Genomic DNA, 19,193 nt, shown 5'->3' on the forward strand with positions numbered 1-19,193 from the left:
GCCACCCCTTTCCCAGTCACGATCTTCCCCTCCAACCACCCCCCCGCTTCGACAGCTAGCGGCTCGGGCCCCGCCCCTCCCAGCCGCCCAGCCCAGGTTGCTAGGGCCTGGCGGGGCAACCAAACCTGGCGCGCGAGGAGGCGCGGCGCGCGCGTACGCGTGCAGGCGAGCTTATACAAGAAACCAGCAGTCTTCTGCTTCGGGGACCAGAGCACGAGCGGCGCGGGTGGGGCGCGCGAGCCCGAGCCGGAGGACGAACGCTCTCGCCTCATTGGTTCCTACCAGAAGTGGGCGGGGGGAGGCGGGACCTGACAGAGTCTGAGGCGCTTTCCCATTGGTCTGAAGGGGACGGTTGGGGCGGGGCAGTTAGCAAATTAGGCTGCGCGTTCGCCTGAGCGAGAGGGCGGGGTTGAAGGTTTCGATTAGTTGTCGCCGCTGCTGGGGAAGGTAAAGCGGTGACGGCGGCTTCAGGAGCTGTGGGGTCCCGGACTGGAGGTGGGGGACTCGGCGGGGTGAGTAGTCGCGCCGCCACCCGCCCGCCAAGCCTCCTTGTCCTCACTTCGGCCCCGCTCCCACCTAGCTTCTCCCGTTAGAGGGGACCCACCCGGTCCCCCCGGGCGGACGTGAGAAGGGGCGGTGGCGCGGGTCCCCCCAGAACGGGGCGACGCGGCGAGGGCACCCCAGCCTGGAGTGGCTCCTCCTTAGCGCTCCATTGCGCCGCTGGAAGGGCTTCCCCGGCGAGGGGCTGGGGCTGTATTTTAGGGTGTGGGGAGACCGGAGGATGTGAGGAGGGGCGGCGGGTGGAGGCCGCCCCGCGGGGCTCCCCTCAGTAGCGGGTCTGCGGCGTCCCCGCCCCGCCGCCCCCGCGGCGCGAGCTCCCCCGGGGCTTGCGGCGAGGGAAGCCCCTTCCTGCCGGCGTCGAGGAGGAGCCTGCGCGTGGGAGCCCCCTGCCCGAGTTCTGTGGGAGTCCGGGACCCGCCAGGGACTGCGAGCTGCGGCCCCGGCCCTGCTGACCTTGGCCGCTTGCGGGGGTGGGCGAGCGACCCTCGCTAGCCCCGCGACTCTTGCAGCTTCCCCCGAACAAGTTTCAGGCGTCGCTATGAAGTTCATGACTCGAGCATAGTGGGGAGAAGCAGAAATTGGCCCCTTCCCAGACCTTTATACCCTTTGGACCCTCATAGAAATGAAATTCTGGGGCTTAGAACTATTTCTCAGAAGGAACAGGTCCTGCTCGCATTGACTCGTTCTGTGCCCACGTTGGGGGAAAAAATAACCTGAACATCTTTCAGTGTAAAGGCAGATCTTCCTTGAGGGTTTTGTTTTTCACTTCACTTGAGTGTTAAAGCACAGATGCCTGAAAAAGAAAAGCCTGACCTTAGTATCTCCACGGTGAGATTAGACGGATGCTGTGATACTTAAGTAGTTGCAGATCAGTGTTCTGTTAACACAATCTATTTTAATTGGCTGAAAATTAAGCTGATTTTGGAAAGTATTGCAGACACGGAATAATTTCCTTCCGTGCCTCTAAATTAGGTTTGTCTGGACGTAATGGTTTATGTAGTTAATGTAAAAGATTACACAAATTAATTTGTCCGGGAGCATTTGACCGAAACAGGAGACATAAATATGTATAGAAAAGGATTATCGTTTTAGGTAACATTGGCTGGAACATTTCCAGCTTGTTCCTTTCTTGCTGTAGGGTTACAAAAAAGGCATCTTTACCGAGGCTGTTCGGAATTCCATGTGAATGACTTTTAGATGTAAATTTGTTAATTCCTTTAAGTGTTTTAAAAATATTATCCATGAAACGTGAAGAACCTATGTTTACTTGTCTCTGTATGTTTAGTGTTGAAGAGGGGTAGTGTAATCTTATATTTAGCAACCTAATTAGAGCCCATTAATAATACATTTTTTTAAAAAGGTGTGCCTCTTTTTGAGAACATGATAGTTGGGTACCTTAGCAATGCTTTTAATTTCTTTATTAAAAGTACTATTTTAGGTTTGGGCGTTTTTGGCGTTGCCACTGGACCGGGAGTAAGGAAGCCTGCAGCAGTATTACCATTTTGACACCACCAGTGGGTGTTTCTGTTGACAAATGCAGAGAAGAGAACATTTGGGAAGGAAATCTTTTTTTTTTTCTTTTTTTTTTTTTGGTGAGAGTGGGGGGTGGGCGAGGGGGGGAAAGTGCCAAAAGAGAGAAGCTGTAGAAGAACTAAAGCTGCCAGCACAGTGTATGCTGAGCATTTCGCAAGTACAAGGAAACCTAATTAGGATAAAAAAATTCAATTTGGCTGTTTTAAATAATAGAGCTCCAAAAGAGGCATGCTAAATAAAGTTAATCATTACTAGAGTGTTAAATAATCTGCCATTTCAGAGGGGTTGGAGGGTCTTCAACTGGAGAGAGTGTCAAAGCCCCTTGAATTATCTTGCCTTTTAACCTCATCAATGCAAGCATTAATTTGATATATATGTATATATGAAAACAGTTTAGAATTCTAATTTTGCTTATTTAGCATGTTTTCTGAACCTAATTTTTTAAAAATAAAAATTGATATATTAAAAAAAATAATGCGAAATAAGCATTTTTCCTCCAGAGAGGTTTCTTTCCCCACCCCCGCTCAGATTTATAATTTATTGATGATTTAGGGGCTTCTTGTAGGGATATTTTTACCCTTTTACCTCAGGTTTTTGATTTTTTTACTTATGCAAGTTCGCTGGGCTAAATCTGCCATTATTTTCATTGTAATTTTCTTGGAGTCACTTAAATCAGTGTGGCATCTACAGTATTCCCTGGGGTTTTAAAAGAAAAGGCTCCCATTGAGGGAAATTGCAGGGCCATCTCGCATAGATGAGTAATAGAAGGTTGACTGATTGCGAGTCAGATGTATTCTGTTCCAAATATGCTGCGCAGGGTGAAGGCAGTCTCATTTAATGAGAACCAGATTTTACTTGGTATTTCTACTTTGAAGGTGCGGTATTGTTACATTTCGTACTGAAATACAGAGATGGATAAATTCCTTCGAGCATGTCTTTTCCCCCTGCAGCCTTGCTTCACCACTGTGTATGAGAATCTTTGAGAGACTCATTCAACAATAGTTGCATTGTTGGAAATGACAGTGGCTTCTGTTGCAGAAATTTAACCTTTCATTATGATTTATGTTTCAGTTTACTTCGTGATAGAAAATTGCGTTATATCTGAGAATATGGCTGTAGGAATTTGCAAGGAAGTGAGCAGAGAAAAGAAGCCTTCCTCAGTGTGTCTGTTAAGAGTTCACCTTTTTCCCCTTTTTATTTTGAGAACTTCAGTGATTATCTCCTTTATGTATAATAGATATTAAAGGGCATGTAAACGTATTACTTCATTTTGGGCTTTTAGTGTAGGGATATGACTTTTTCATGTAATAAATTGATATCAAATAACAACAGAAGGCATTTAAGAACAAACGAATCCACATACATAGAGCCAGAATATACTACAAAGAAAGCAACATTTGATTACTTTTTAAATGGAAAAGACTGTTTACTCAGAATTTAATAATTTTAAATTCTAATGTTCTGTTTTTTGGCAACATCGAATTTCCTGATAGAGGCAGAGATAGAGCCTCAGAGGTTCTTTATCATCTCATGATGGTGTCAGTGGGATCACATATTTCAACTGGAGAAAATAATGCAATTAAAAGACTATAGGTAAACTTTCCATTTGGGAGGGTTTTCCAATTTACTTTCAATCTTAAACTCAATGTTAGAACTTCCTTGTTGTCGATGCATCACTTTAGTGTTTGGATTTAAATGCTTGATAGTTTCTAGAATATTTCCTTTATATAGAGCAGTGCTCAGATGACTAGATTCCTCAAAGATCTGGCCTCATTTCTTACTCAAGTCTGTACACTTCTTAATACTGAGGTATGAACTTGGGTACGATTCTGTCAGTGGGTATGAAAGCTGTGAGTGAGGATCTTCCATCTAAAGAGTTTGATGACATTTAGACATTTCAGATTTGGAAATTAACAGAAAATTATTTATTAGGTTAAAAGGACTTAGTCCATTCAGGTCTTGAGGATTTATTGTCAGCATTTTGAATTAAGCTCTCAGAAACATTTGTGTTTGAGATAGTTCTAATTAGGATCAAGTTTTGGGTGTGGTCTTTGTTTTGGGCCAGTCTTCTCTATAACAATTACATTATAATGTTTTTATGGAACCTTATTGAATACCAGGTATATTGGCCAATAATTTATTTGCTTGAATATATGCGTGTTCTCATAACACTTCTGTGAGGTAGATGTTTTTCTTATTTCCCATATACACTTAACCAGATGGGCTCAGGGAGAGAAAATATTTTAACCAGCTTACCCAGCTAGTCAGCAGCACAGGCAAAACTTCTGTCCAAACCGGTCTGACTTGAACCTGTGCTCTTCAAAATTATACTTTCTGCTTTTCTGTAGGAATCTGATTTCCCAAACTTGTTTTGAGCTCCTGCTGTACATCACTGGTACTAGAGGTATAAATATGCCTCCTAGAATCCATGGGCTGCAATTGGCAAGGCTGCCTGACCTTTAGTCACACAGAAGGCTGGACTTGGCTCCACCAGCCCTGCTGGATAGGACCACTGCAGGTTCAGACCTTTCTAAGAGGGTTGTTGGTTCTGTTTCTTCATAAATGAAGGTTGTGCCTAATTATTTATACCCCAAATGAGGTAGCTGTTTTTAATTAACTGCTTGGTATTTCATGTTGCTTCATGTTCCGTTTTAACTTTTGACTGCCTTTGATTAAATTTGCTACACCAGTTAAAAGCTATGAAGATATTTCTTGCATTCAGTTTTGTGGTTTAGGTGCACTCAGGTAGAATGGCAGCCATTGCAGTTTGCAGATGGGTATCGCTTCTGTGATTGTAATGACTTCAGTGAAATAAAATTTAGAGGTGAAGACTACAGAGGTATGTTATTGGTGCTGCTTAATATTATGTAAGAGTTGGAATCTGACAAAAATTTTTCTACTTGAAAGTGGAATTTTCTGTTATTTAAAGCCTCTGAAGACTGTGTGTGTGTGTGTGTACACGTTTGTGTTTAAACTGCTGCTTAGCCCAGAGAAACCTTCCGAGGTCCATTTTAGGAAGAGGACTGAACATCTTAATTCTGTCATCGTTGAGAATCACTTTTGCCGCATATTCAGATTAGAAAGGAGTGGTGAATATTGTAGAACCTCCGGGCCAGAAATCACCTTGGCCGAAGCAAGACACTTTTTCTACGAGGATAGGACCTACATAGAATTGCTTGTGGATTTCTTTATTAAGTATGGGTTTTAAATATGCTTTTTTTTTTTCCCTTTTCTTTTGGCATATTGTGTTCCCGGGTCAGGGATCAGATCTGAGCAGCCATTGCGACCTACGCCACAGTGCAGGATCCTTTAACCCACTGTTCTAGGCTGGGTATTGAACCTGCATCCTGGCTCTGCAGATACACCACCAATCTCATTGTGCCACAGCAGGAACTCCTTAATATGCATTTTAAAATTTTTGAGGTATACTCTACATACCATAAAATTCACCTGTTCTGAGTGTACCATTCAATGATTTTTTTTTCTAGATTTCACTGCAATCCAATTTTAGAACATTTCCATCACCCCAAAAGATCTCTCTGGCCAACATTTGTTTTTTTAATCTTATGTACTTGTTTCCACCTAGATCCTTTTATCATCAGACATGTATACAAGAAATCATGTAGATCTTAAAAGAAGCCTTTTTTTTTTTTTTTTGTCTTTTTGCTATTTCTTGGGCCGCTCCCTCGGCATATGGAGGTTCCCAGGCTAGGGGGTCTAATTGGAGCTGTAGCCACCAGCCTATGCCAGAGCCACAGCAACGCAGGATCCGATCCGTGTCTGTGACCTACACCTCAGCTCACGGCAGTGCCAGATCGTTAACCCACTGAGCAAGGGCAGGGATCGAACCCACAACCTCATGGTTCCTAGTCGAATTCGTTAACCACTGCGCCACGACGGGAACTCCGAAAGATGCCTTTTAAAAGCATCTTCTTACATGTATTACAATTTCTTACTAAGTTTTACATTTTTAAAACTTTTTGCCTAGACATACTATGTAGCAGAATATAAAGGACAGTACTATAAATGCTATCTGTACTTACCCTTTGTGGTTTTGATTTGATTGTTGATCTTTTTTTTATTTTTTTTTGCTTTTTAGGGCCGCACCCACAGCATGTGGAAGTTCCCAGGCTAGGGGTCGAGTGAGAGCTACAGCTGCCGGCCTACACCATAGCAATACCAGTTCTGAGCCTCCTCTGAGAACTTACACCACAGCTCCCAGCAACGCTGGATCCCTGACCCACTGAGCAAAGCCAGGGATCAAACCCGCATCCTCATGTATAATCTAGTTGGATTTGTTTCCGCTGTGCCACAACGGGAACTCCTGTTATGATCTTTTTTAAAGCAGCAGATAAAATGTACAATGTTCTTAATGATATGTTGGAAAAGCAGGAATAAGAAATCAAGGTAAAAATAATATAATTATTGGGCAAGAAAAAGTTCCTTTAGGATTTAAGACCAAGGGCAAAATAATTGGTTGTCTTGATTTTAGGCCAATAACATTGTGCATGTTATTGTTTGAGCTCTAATCCCCCCTTGAGAGATCCATGCCAGAGAGCAGGCTTCATTAAATTCAGGTATGCAAACACATTGTCTACTTTTTGTGCTGCTGCCGTTTGGATTGTTGGGGGGATTTAGAAATAGTTTAACCTGCAAGGTACTGTAGCTGTTTTTTCCCTACCTGCAGTGGTTTTTTTTGTTGTTGTTACCCTCATGAGTGGGCAGGGCATTAAAGCTCCCTTGGGCACAGGTTGTTCCGTTTTCTCAGGTGCTCTCTCTGCTCCATGTTCTGCATGTGTAGATGGACACAGCTGATAGGGTAGCTAGGGAATTTTGGGGGTACGCAAAATAAAGGAATGCAGTGGTTTGATTGGAAATAAAGTGTTTTGGAAACTAACTTTCATTGCTTTTAGATGAACATTTCTCTCTGGAAAGTGACTGTTTCAAGTGTCTGGCAGGTAAATCAGTCCTTGTGTGGTAGGTTGCGTCTGGATTTTTAATAACAGAAAGGACACAATACTGTTCTTATAATAATAGTTTACTATAAATTCAGTTACAACTGGTTCACAATAATTTTACTTAAGAAAAAAAACCCTGTTTAATTGCTATAGCTATATGATTCTGTTGTTACTTTGCATTCTTTGTTAAGACAAAAGCCTAATATCAAATAGTAACATGAAGTGCTTTCTGAACGTTTTTGATTTAGAGGAAAATAGTGATTTTTGAAAGTAACAACTTTGGTTTCTGGAAGTTAGTTAACAAAACATATGGATGAATACATTATAGTTTTTTTTTTTTTAAGACTGCTTTAAATTATTTTAGGTAAGTTGCACTTTTAGATCTCAGTTTTAGATTTTGTATTATGCCTAAAGATTAGCTTCTTGGCAGTGTAAAATCGTATTATAATAATCAGATTAAGCACACACACTCATTCGAGGAAGATATGCCAGATAAAAAATGGTGGTAAGTAATAGTTGAAGAACAACTTGCTGACTTGGATTCGCCCAATTACCCCAATATTGGTCAAGAGTAGAAACTAGCTTCCTGCTGAGTGGAGTCCTTCAGAGATTAAAAAAAGCTGGTTCACGTGTGACATCATAGTCTTTGTCCACATACCCCACCTGGTTTGTCGGCTGCTGGTGGAGGTGTTTTAACTTTAATTGCTAGTAACTATTATTGGTAACATTACCACTAAAATTTAAGATTAGCATTACACACAAAAACGTTTTATTTTAATTGTTAATGCTTGAGAATAGTTGAGGTAGAACAAAAACGAACTTTGGGTAAATTGGTGTTTCATAATTTATTAATTATTTCTTTCTAAAGCAACCTGTCCTACATCCTGAGGATCTGTCTTTCATTTAGCAAATGCTTACTGAGTGTCTCCTGTGCATCAGACTGTGGTAGAGGCTGGATAGAGTGATACATACAAGGAAAGTAGGCTCTCAAAGAATTAGTCTTGAAGTAGAGGCACAGGAGAAGTACCGGGCACCCAGTGGGTGGGGGGATCTGCCAGGTGGAGAGCAGGTAGGAAGGCCACACTGAGGAGTAACATTAAATGAGACCTGAAGGATGAGAAGGACACAATTTAGTTGGGGAAATAAGTTTTCCTGGCAGAAAGTGCACATGCCCTCAGGCGAGGTGAAAGAGATAGAGGCTTTTGAAAAACAGAACCTTTTAAAGAACTGAAAGAAATCCAAAATGGCTGGAAAGTAGAGAAGCGGGTGATGACGCAAAAGCAGGCAGGAGCCAGGCCTTGAAAAGGCTTAGTAGGCCATCCGCTGGGTTTTGAACTTGTCCTAAGTCCCCTGGGAAGCTATTGAAGGTTTTAAGCATGGATGTGACACCAGATGCCACAAAAACAAGAGTTTTAGCTCAGTGGAACCTTGATGACTTACCAAACAGGTCATAATTTCTGCAAGGTAAAATATTCTCCTCTCATCTCATTAAGAATTTTGCATCTGCCTTCTTGATTGATTGTCATCTGTGATACACTTTTCATTGTTTTCATAGAAATTACCTTCAGTTTTCTAAAGGCTCCTCCTTTTCTTTGATGCTTCACCAGTCTGTTAACCTTATATAGGAATGTCATTTCTATTTATAACGAAGTTAAATTTTTTTTCTAACAGTTTTAGCTCTCTTCCATATTTAAACTTAAAACTCTTTGCTGTCCCCCCCTCGCCCCAGACATCTTTAATCTGCTCAGGGTATTTAATGTTTTAATGAAATGTTTCATGAAATATCACTGTTAAATTTGCTTTATTCTTTTGTTTTTGTTTTCCCAAATACAATGTGTTAAGTCTAGTTTAATATTTTTCAGCATTTATGTCATTGCATATTTTATGAAATCTCATTTGAGCACCTACAGTGTTTTTAGAGAATTTTGTTAACATTGTCTAGAAGGACTAATCTTTAGCAGGAGCACCATTTTCAAATCTGCTTCGCATTCTGTGGCTTCACCATCTTTTATATTGAGCGGGTCTCTATTGAGCCTCTTATGTTCAGGTGTGCTTATGCGTGTAAAAGTGCTGTACAGGTTTTAGTTTATATATCCTGATTTGTTTCTTTCTCCTTCTACCGTATGTATTCCCACATGCCCAGATCATTTTTGGAAATCTTCAGCTGTTTTTCTTGTCTTGATGACTGAACAGGGCTTCCTTGGTGTAAAGTGGTTAGCTTGTGCCAGTATAGAATGCTGTTGAGCCCTTCCCCTCCAGGTTACAAAGAGTAACCACAGCATCACGTCCTTCTTCAGATGTCTCCTTTGAAATCTATATTTTGATGCAGTCTCTCACTTAGCTCACTTTGGCCTTGAGCTCTGAGGCTTTTCTGAACCATTCCATACCTGCTCTGTATTCTTTCCTTGTTACTTTAATCTTTTTTTTCCCCCTTCATGCTGGTAACTTGAAGAGTTTACAGTGGTTTGTATCATTACTATTTTCACTTCCTATCCAGCCCAGGACATTTATTTTTAAAGAGTTGCCTCATTTTAGAGTTTGAAACGGATGTTTTTGTGCTAGTGGTTTCTCTACCATCCTCAGTGACTGCCTTTGATTTGGAATTGTGCTTTTGAGTCTGTCCCTCTGTGCAGGGTTGTTGGTAAAGGAAGGCCATACTCGTCTTTCTTTGGCTGCCTTTAGATAAGGGAATGATTTAGGTATCTTGGTGTCAGTGTGTAGGCAACTGAAAGGGTGTCAGCGTCATGGTAGGTGGTGGAGATTCAAAGCCAAGCTGCAGTGTTGTGCCCTTTTATGGAGTTTGTATTCCAACAGGAGAAGCCAAAAACAGTGACTCCAGTGCAGGATGATATGCACATTTAGATAGAAAGACAGGATGCTGGTTCTTTAGGCCAGAAAAGGTGCACTTAGTGCAGACTTAAGGGGACTGGGACAGATAATGATTCCTGAGTATTTGTGAAGTCTTTTTTTTTTTTTTTTTTTGCTTTTTAGGGGCAAACTTGGGGCATAAGGATATTTCTAGGCTATGGATCGAATTGGAGCTACAGCTGTGCCAGCCCACACCACAGCCATAGCAAAATGGGAACCGAGTCGAGTCTTTGACCAACACCATAGCTCATGGCAACACTGGATCCTTAATCCACTGAGTGGGGCCAGGAATTGAACCTGTGTCTTCTTGGATACTAGTCAGGTTCATTAGTGCTGAGCCGCAATGGGAACTCCTGTGAAAAGTCTTAAAGGAGGCCCAGAAGGTCAGGCGGAGGAAAGGTTTTTCTGGGAGGCAGTGTATTCAAAGACACGCATCTAAGAAGAGCATAACAGGGTGGGAGAGTAGTAAGAAATGATGGAGGAGTTCCCGTCGTGGCGCAGTGGTTAACGAATCCGACTAGGAACCATGAGGTTGCAGGTTCGGTCCCTGGCCTTGCTCAGTGGGTTAAGGATCCGGCGTTGCCGTGAGCTGTGGTGTAGGTGGCAGACGCGGCTCGGATCCCACGTTGCTGTGGCTCTGGCGTAGGCCGGTGGCTGCAGCTCCGATTCGACCCCTAGCCTGGGAACCTCCATATGCCGCGGGAGCGGCCCAAGAAATAGCAACAACAACAACAAAAAAAGACAAAAAGACAAAAAAAAAAAAAGAAATGATGGAGATTTATGTATTGCATGCCTTGCTTTGATGCTTTTACCCCAGCTACATCGCAGAAACTTGGTTTTCTTTCTTTGTGGCCATTCTGTGGCTTTTTGGGGGTTCATTTTCACTTTTACCTGAGAGTGTACATAGGAAATATTAAAGTCAGGAGTTTAAATAGGGGTGGGCCTTTGGTAAAATTGATAAGCAGATGGTATCGGTTTTCTACTGTAAGCTCCCTGGAGGCACGGAGCGCTGACTCTTGTCACCTCAGCATCTAGTGCATTGCCTGTCACAGAGGAAATGCTCAGTAAATAGTTCCCTTATGAAAGGTGCCCTTTTTTGTGCCCCCGCATCTCGTCGTCCTGTCAGCGCCTTCTCCCTTATTTAGTGGTCTCTCTTCTCTCAGGTACCTGTCTAGTGGATCTTCCTCTGCCTCACCCTAGAGATTCGGTTGTCCTGTAGGTCTCTTCACTGTTCTCAGACATACTGTGTTATAATTGCATTCGTGTTGGTGTGTAACCAGGTGCTAATGGCTCCCTCCGTGGGGCTCCTGAAACTTTTTTCTCAGTGGTTACAGTACAGTTGATGAAGGGGAAGCCAAAGTGGTCAGCTGTAAGAGTGACATTTCTTTGAATTTTTTCATGATTTGTTGCATGATTTCATAAAAATACTGAGTTCTATTCCATAATTTTTTTTTTTTTCTTTTTACGGCCGCACCCAAGGCATATGGAAGTTCCCAGGCTAGGAGTTGAATCAGAGCTACAGCTGCTGGCCTATGCTACAGCCGCAGCAATGGCAGATCTGAGCCACGTCTGTGACCTACACTGCAGCTCACGGCAACACCAGATCCTTAACCCCCTGAGCAAGGCCAGGGATTGAAGCCACAACCTCATGGTTCCTAGTTGGATTGTTTCTGCTGCTCCACAATGGGAACTCCCCATAATAAACTCTTGTGTGTTCTTGCATATGTGTGTTTGTATATATCTGCATAGTACCTTACTTAACATTAGGCAAAACAACATTCTGTGAAGATGTTTGCTTATTTATTATGTGGCTTCACACCTTCCCTGCCTCCCCCCACCCTAAATCCCCTGCACCCAGATTGCTACTTAGGTTCCTCAGATTGGAAAGCTGATTTTATGTGTGTATTATCTGTCTTACAGAAAGGCTCTCTAGGATGCAATGACTTCACCAAAGAATCTGCCATACAGTAGCAGCTAGTTAGGTCGATGGATGGTTTTTTAAAATAATTATTTATTTTTTATTCAGCATGCTGTATTAAATTTTTAAATATCCTCTCTACATTTTGGATAATTTCTCATATTATGGGTCCCACTTTCCCAGAAAAGTCATTCCAGTCTCTTTTACAGCTAAGATACAGGCTTGTGACCTAGGTTTGACTGATCACTTACACAGTGAGACTTGTAGATGGAGGTGATCGTTGTTAGGTGGCCGTCATATGTAGTTGAACTGATGATCTGGTGATCATGTTGACAGAGGTTTTGGTTTTTAAGGAGTGGCAGTGGCAGAGCTTAGGGAATTCATTCTCAAGTGGAATTGGTGCTCAGCAGTGTCAATAATCTTTGTTTCTTATTTTGCTTTTATCTTCCTATTCTCTGATCATCTGGAATTTGTGTTAGATGTCTTATATTAACTTTGGAATATTTTCAGCCATTATGTTTTCAGATACTTCTTTTGTCCCATTCTTTTTTCTAGTTCTGTGATTCTAAGTACCAGTCGGTTAGAACCTTTGATATTATTCCACAGCCCTTGAACATTGTGTTGTGTTTTGTTCTGCTTTTCACTCTGTTTTCTCTCAGTGTTTTTTTTTTTTTTGTCTTTTGTCTTTATAGGGCTGTACCTGAGGCATCCAGAGGTTTCCCAGGCCAGGGGTCTAATCAGAGCTGTTGCTGCAGCCTACACCACAGCCACAGCAACACCAGATCCGAGCCGCGTCTGCGACCAACACCACAGCTCATGGCAACGCCAGATCCTTAACCCACTGAGCGAGGCCAGGGTTTGAATCCACAACCTCGTGGTTCCTAATCGGATTCGTTTCATTTCCGCTGCACCATGATGGGAACTCCTCTCAGTGGTTTTGATTGAGGTAATTTCTACTGACTTACCTTCCAAGTTGGCTGATTCTTTCCATGGCTGAGTTGAGTCTACTAAAGAGCCCATTGAAGGCATTCTTTGTTTCTCTTAACTGTGTTTTTAATTTTTAGCACTTTCATTTTATTCTTTCTTATGGGTGAGAGCTCTAAGCATTTTACTCCTAGTATTTAGTTTAGAGCTCTAAACATTTTACTCCTAGTATTTAGTATTTAACTTTGATTCTAGATATTTCTAACATCTGATTCTATGTCTAGTTCTGATGTGTCCTCTATCTTTCCTGAGTGTTGTTTTTTTCTCTGCTTTTTCTTATGCCTTGTGATTTTTTTTGTTGTTGTAAGCCTGACTTATCTTGTAGAACAGTAGAGACTGAGGTGCATACTTTTTATGTCTGTAAATTGGCAGATCTTTCCTTGTGGTAGGCTTTTTGTTCAGGGATTTGAGTTAATCTAGTGTGGAGTTGGGCTAGGTTTGGTTGTTGCTGTGGTTACCCTCACTGTACATCAGGCTTCAAATTCTCTTAGAGATTTTTGTTTTTGGCTGCAGCCATGGCATATGGAAGTTCCTGGGCAGGGGACTGAACCTGCGCCACAGCAGTGACCCAAACCGCTGCAGTGACAACACCAGATCTTCAACCCACTGTGCTGAAGGAGAATTCCGAGATAGTTTGTGATTAGGGTGGAAGCTGGTTTTATTTTGCTGTGAGTGTCAGGTCTTGTAGGACCGTGTCTCAGAGAGGGTCTCCTTACATGCTCTTGATCTGTCCCTCTGCCAGTAGTATTATGTGCTTTACCAGTGGAGGTAGGTTAGCTTAGAGGTGGGGAGTGATGGTGAGGTGTGGTCTTTTGTTCTGATTAAACCTTAGGCTTAGGCCTGCATCAGTGTCCCAGTGCCTTGCCCTTCCCCAGCTATTGTTGTGGGCTCAGTGTGGAATCCTGCCCCTCTCTTGGAGGAGGGTGTCCCAGAGTTTTCACCAAAGCTTTAAAAGAATACCCACTTAGTGGCCTTTGTTTCACAGATGAAGGGTTTTCTTCTCTGGTGGAGGGAGGGAGAGAGGGCAGAAGGATCTGAGTGTTTTGGTCCAGAGGCACAGCTGCAGCTCCCTTCCCCCAAGTCTGCATCACAATGGGCACTCCTCAGGGCTCTTTCCTCTCCTCCGGTGTTTGGTGGGGTTTGATGGAAGAAGATTCTGTAGGAGGCTGGGATCTCACCATTTTCTGTGTCCTTCATTGGTTTCACACTGTTCCTTCAGCAAGCCACTTTGGGCCTTTATCAGTTTGCCTTTTATACTAGCTGAACTCCTTTTGTCAGTGGCCAGTTGTGTCTCCTCCAGGTGAGCACAAGGTTGTTGCCTCTCTCCTTACAGGTCCTGTCTCCCTGAAGATTTTGAGCCAGTTGGTTGTTCTATGATGAGTATCAAGAAAGTTGTAAATGTGAAATTAGTCCAGCTGTGGAGTTCCTCTTGTCATTCAGTGGGTTAAGAATCTGACTAGTACCCATGAGGATGCGGGCTCCATCCCTGGTCTCGCTCAGTGGGTTAAGGATCCGGTGTTGCTGTGGCATAGGTTGCAGACTCAGCTCAGATCTGGCGTGGCTGTGGCTGTGGCTGTGGTGTAGGCCAGCAGCTATAGCTCCAATTTGACCCCTAGCCTGGGAACTTCCAACTGCTGCAGGTGCAGCCCTAAAAAGAAAAAGAAAATTAGTCCAGCTTTCTCTCCCTATCTTTTTTTTTTTTTTTTTTGTAAGGCCAAGCAGCTGTGTTCCTTCCAGCTTTCTTATTCCAGGGCAGAAGACAGAAATTTGTTTACCTTGAAAATTTTAACATGCACATTTAACTAAGTCAAAGCTTAATTATTATTTCTATCCTCCTGAATAAGGGCAGAGATTTTAGAATGGCTTACCTTTTAACCCTCATTCCCTCTTCCACATTGGTTGTATGTGCTTTGGTTTTGCTTTGTTGAAGCCACTTTAAGTCTGTAAAATAGTGACTATTTTCTCATCAACATGTTTTCCAAATTTCTTTGCTCACCATTCTCTGTTCACCCCATTTCTTCCTTTTGGGTTTAGTTTCCTTCTGTATAAAGAATATTCTTAAGTGTTTCTTTCATTAAAGGCCTATTAGTAGTAAACATGGCTTTGGTGTTTTTGGAACTGTCTTCACTTTTTCTCTTGAATAATTGTTGAGCTGGATACACAGTTTATGTTGACAATTACTTTCCCTCAGCACATTGATAATATTATTCTCTTGTCTCTTGACAAGTCTTGTTTGTTAATGAGAAGCCTTTAGTCAGTTTAGGCGTAATTTCTTTGTAGGTAGGTAATTATCTTTTCTTTGGGGCTATCTTTACATTTTTTTCATTGTTTTTGATTTTTTGCAGTTTCTTTGTAATATCTCTAGATGTAGATTTGTTTTTATTTATTTTGCTTTTTATTTGCTGTCCACTATCAACCTGAAGACTCACTATGCTTTTAAGTTGTGGAAAATAGTTTTTAGCCATTATCTACTTAAATAATGCTTCTCCATTTTCCATTTCTGGAACCATTGTTTAAATATGTGTTGGAGTTTTTCACTGTGTCCTCCATGTTGCTTAAATTTTCTTTAACATTTTCCGTTTTTACTCCTGGGTGATTTCCTGACAACTCTCTTATAATTCACTAATTCTTTTTAGCTGTGTCTAGTCTATTGGTTAATCTGTTTATTGAGAATTTTCACTGAAAACATTTGACTGTATTTTTATTTTCTTTATGGCCACAAACATGGCACAGGGAAGTTCCAGGGCCAGGGATTGAATCAGAGCTGCAGCTGCTACCTGTTTTGCAGCTGCAGCAACGCCAGATCTGTTAACCCACTGTGCTGGGCCAGGATTCGAACCTATGCCTCCACAGTGACCTGAGCTGCTGCAGTTGGATTCTTAACCCACTGCAGCACAGCAAGAACTCCATTGACTGTATTTTGTAATGTAAAAATTTCTAGGAGTTCCCGTCGTGGCGCAGTGGTTAATGAATCCGACTAGGAACCATGAGGTTGCGGGTTCGGTCCCTGCCCTTGCTCAGTGGGTTAACGATCCGGCGTTGCCGTGAGCTGTGGTGTAGGTTGCAGACGCGGCTCAGATCCCACGTTGCTGTGGCTCTGGCGTAGGCCGGTGGCTACAGCTCCGATTCAGCCCCTAGCCTGGGAACCTCCATATGCCGCGGGAGCGGCCCAAGAAATAGCAACAACAACAAAAATAAATAAATAAATAAAAGAATTATTTAAAAAAAAAATTTCTAGATTTTCTTTCATATCTGCTTTTTAATTTTCATTAGGACATTTTCTTTTCTTTGAACATTTAAAAATATACGGAGTTCCCTGGTGGCCTAGCAGTTAGGGATCTGGTGTTATTACTGCTGTGGCTCAGATTTAGTCCTTGGCTTGGGATCTTCCATATGCCATGGGTGTGGCCCCCCCCAAAATACATATGTATATCTGTGTGTATGTATGTGTATATACATATACATATGTATACATGTATACACACATATTACATATATGCATATATGTGTGTGTGTGTGTATAGTTATGTTTGTCTCCTTTGGATTATTTTCTTGGCTGTAGTTCTTGAGAAATGGAATCTCTCATTTGTCTTCCCTCCAAGTTTTGTTTCTTTGTGTGTTTTGCAGCATTTGACAATTTGGGGATTGTTGTGCTTGGCTTGTGGGATGCTCTTACGGGTAGTTTTACATTTGTTTCTGATGGGACCTTTGGTTCACGGCTCCTGGAGAGCTTTTGATCTATTCTCAGATGATGGGTTTCTGACATCTGGAGAATGATGTGAATTTAGACTTATCTGTGATAGAGCAAAGACTTGGTCTTCCCTTTTGCTTTGGTTACTCCTACACAAAGCCTTGGGCTACTGTGTTTAGCTTTTCTTTTTTCTTACTCACCCAAGGGCAGCCCTTTGTATCACATAACTTCATGTTGCTGGTTTGCCTCCAGCTTGTTTGTCATGCACACTCTTGAGATATCTCCATTTTCCTGGTCTGAATCGTTTTGGTTTGCAGCCTTTGGTTTAGAAGGCAAGAGTGAGAGGGTCTTTGTCCTGTGAAGAATCTCATTTAATAAGCTCTTGTCTTCGTAGCCATTCCTTTCTATTTTAGTCTTCCTGGCTGTTGGTTGGGAAGTGGTTCATCAAGTTAAGAACCAGGAAGTAGTTGGAACCACAGGCATCCTCTAACTTGAACAGATTATTTACTGAAAGTTCATTGAGATGTCAGTTATGTCGAACACAGTTCCTTTGATCTGAGAGGAACTATGTTATTTAAAAAAAATAGATTAGTTTCCCAGGTCCCCTTCAGGGCTCTAGTCTTTCCATGATGCAGTTGAAATTCAGATAGACCTGTGAGTTCTTTGGGACTGCAATCAGTATGTAGGTAAGTATGTAGGTAATTTCTTTGGGGAGGTGCATTTTAATCTTCTCAGAGAGAGCAGGGGGTATGTGGTTTCTAACCTCTCTGGGGTGACCTTGCCAGGACCAGTCCCTGTTAATTGTTACAAACCCTAGCCACTGTTCTCAGCCTGCCACTAAGTCATCACCATGCCTACTCACCACACAGCCTTTTCTCCACTCTCTGGAGAACATGGGGGCCTTCTGGCTGATGTTCTTCACCTTCAGGCACCATCGGCAAGTTTATCAGTGTCTCTCTTCCCAGAGCTGTCCTTTCCCTCATCTCAGAGCATGAGGTGCTGCTGCTGCTGTTTGATGCCCCTTCCTTGCCCAGTACCTTTGGCTTCAGTGCTGCTGCTTTGGCAGTCTTTTTTCATCATGCTCCCCATCCATATCTTGGTGGTTCTCAACAGGGGGTGATTTTGCCTCCCAGGGGACATTTGGCAATATCTGGAAATGTTTTTGGTTGTCACAACTGGGGAGGTGGTACATGTGCTACTGGCATCTGGTGGTAGAGGCCAGGGATGCTGCGGAACACTTTACAGTGCACAGCACAGCCCCCGACAGCAAAGAACTGTCTGGTCCAAAATGTCAGTAGCACTGAGGTTCAGTAACCCTGCTGTTTCCTTAGACTGTCTCTTGTGATTCCTTCGTTTTTCTCTGCCCGCTCTCTTATTCCTGAGGTTCTTGTCCTAGAAAACCTTCCGTAAACCAGTTGTCCTCTCCTCTCCTGGCTACCTAACCTCTTCCCCTTCTCATCTAAACTTCTGGGTGGGCTCCACACAGTTTGTCCATTTCTCATTCATGTCTCACACTTCAGCTCTTGATCTCTACCTTCCTCCTCTGCCACTACTTCAACTAATTTTGCTGAGATTGCCTGTGACCTCTTGTAGTTGCGGCTAGTGACTTCATTCAGTCCTAATTTTACTTGACATTTCTGTTGCACCTGACACTGTTAGTCACTCTCTCCTTGAAGTGTTGTTTCCTTGGTGTCCCTGTTCCCCATGTCCTTGTCTTTCATTTCTTTCTCTGCATCCTTTGTGGGCTTGTCTCAGTCCACTCACTCCTCACACACTGCTGTTAACCTGGGTGTGATTTCTTGGCCAAGTGTAATCCTGGGTCATTGTCTCAGTTATACCCAGAGTTTCAGTTCTGCTTAACATGCAGATATTTTTCTAAATTTCTAATTCTTTCCTGAATTTTTCCCTACAAGCTTGAAGATTTGTTTTTTTTTTTCCTTTTAAATTTTATTTTCATTGGAAATAAGGAAGCTATACTGCTTTTACAACATTCCAAAATCATGAGTTCCTATGAATGCCTATCTACCATCAGTATAAATATTCATAGATTCCAGACTCATTCTTAATAACCTATTGGAAATCTATATCTGACTGTTCTACAGGAAACTTATACTCGTCATGTCTAATGTGAAGTATAGCATACTTTTCTCAAACTTACTCTTTCTCCTTAATTGGGGGGGGGGCGGCGGAAATCTCTGTTAATGGTTCCAGACTCCACAGATAGTTGGTCTTATACAACTCAGATATATTATCTACAGTTGCAAGTATGATATAAAATGTGAATTTTTCTTTGGCCGCACTTGGTGGCATGTGGAAGTTTCCGGGCCAGGGATTGAAGCCAACGTCATAGCAGCCATCTGAGCTGCTGCAGTGACAATACTGGATCCTTAACCTGCTGTGCCCTGAGGGAACTCCTAAAATGTGATTTTGATCATAAAATTGATGTACTTGAAAGCCTGCAGTGGTGCTGTCTTGCTAACAGGGGGAGAAAGTCTGAATTCCTTTATCTGGCTCATCAGGCCCTCCTTGGTACGTTCTCTGCTTGCCTACATCTCCCACCGCACACCCTTTCCCTGTTTGCCTCAAACACTGTGTTCCCTAGCATGTAGAGTTCCCTATACAATTCTGTTTGAGACATGGTGTCTTTGATTATGCTTTCTGCTTTGCATGGAATGTGGTA

The 19,193-nt window shown here is 42.5% G+C and overlaps 1 protein-coding gene across 2 annotated transcripts in view; it reads left to right on the forward strand.

Moving 5' to 3' along the window:
- Nucleotides 1–399: 399 nt before the first annotated feature.
- Nucleotides 400–19,193, forward strand: part of CDKL5 (cyclin dependent kinase like 5) — a 211,845-nt gene continuing 193,051 nt past the window's right edge. Inside the window, exon 1 of one of the 2 annotated variants that reach the window (XM_047764304.1) lies at nucleotides 400–512. The gene's annotated coding sequence lies outside the window, so the exon portion shown is untranslated. The remainder of the gene's footprint in view (nucleotides 513–19,193) is intronic. The other variant, XM_047764305.1, reaches the window with a different exon arrangement.

Source organism: Phacochoerus africanus, chromosome X (assembly GCF_016906955.1).
Source record: "Phacochoerus africanus isolate WHEZ1 chromosome X, ROS_Pafr_v1, whole genome shotgun sequence".
In the NCBI taxonomy this organism is placed as follows: domain Eukaryota; kingdom Metazoa; phylum Chordata; class Mammalia; order Artiodactyla; family Suidae; genus Phacochoerus; species Phacochoerus africanus.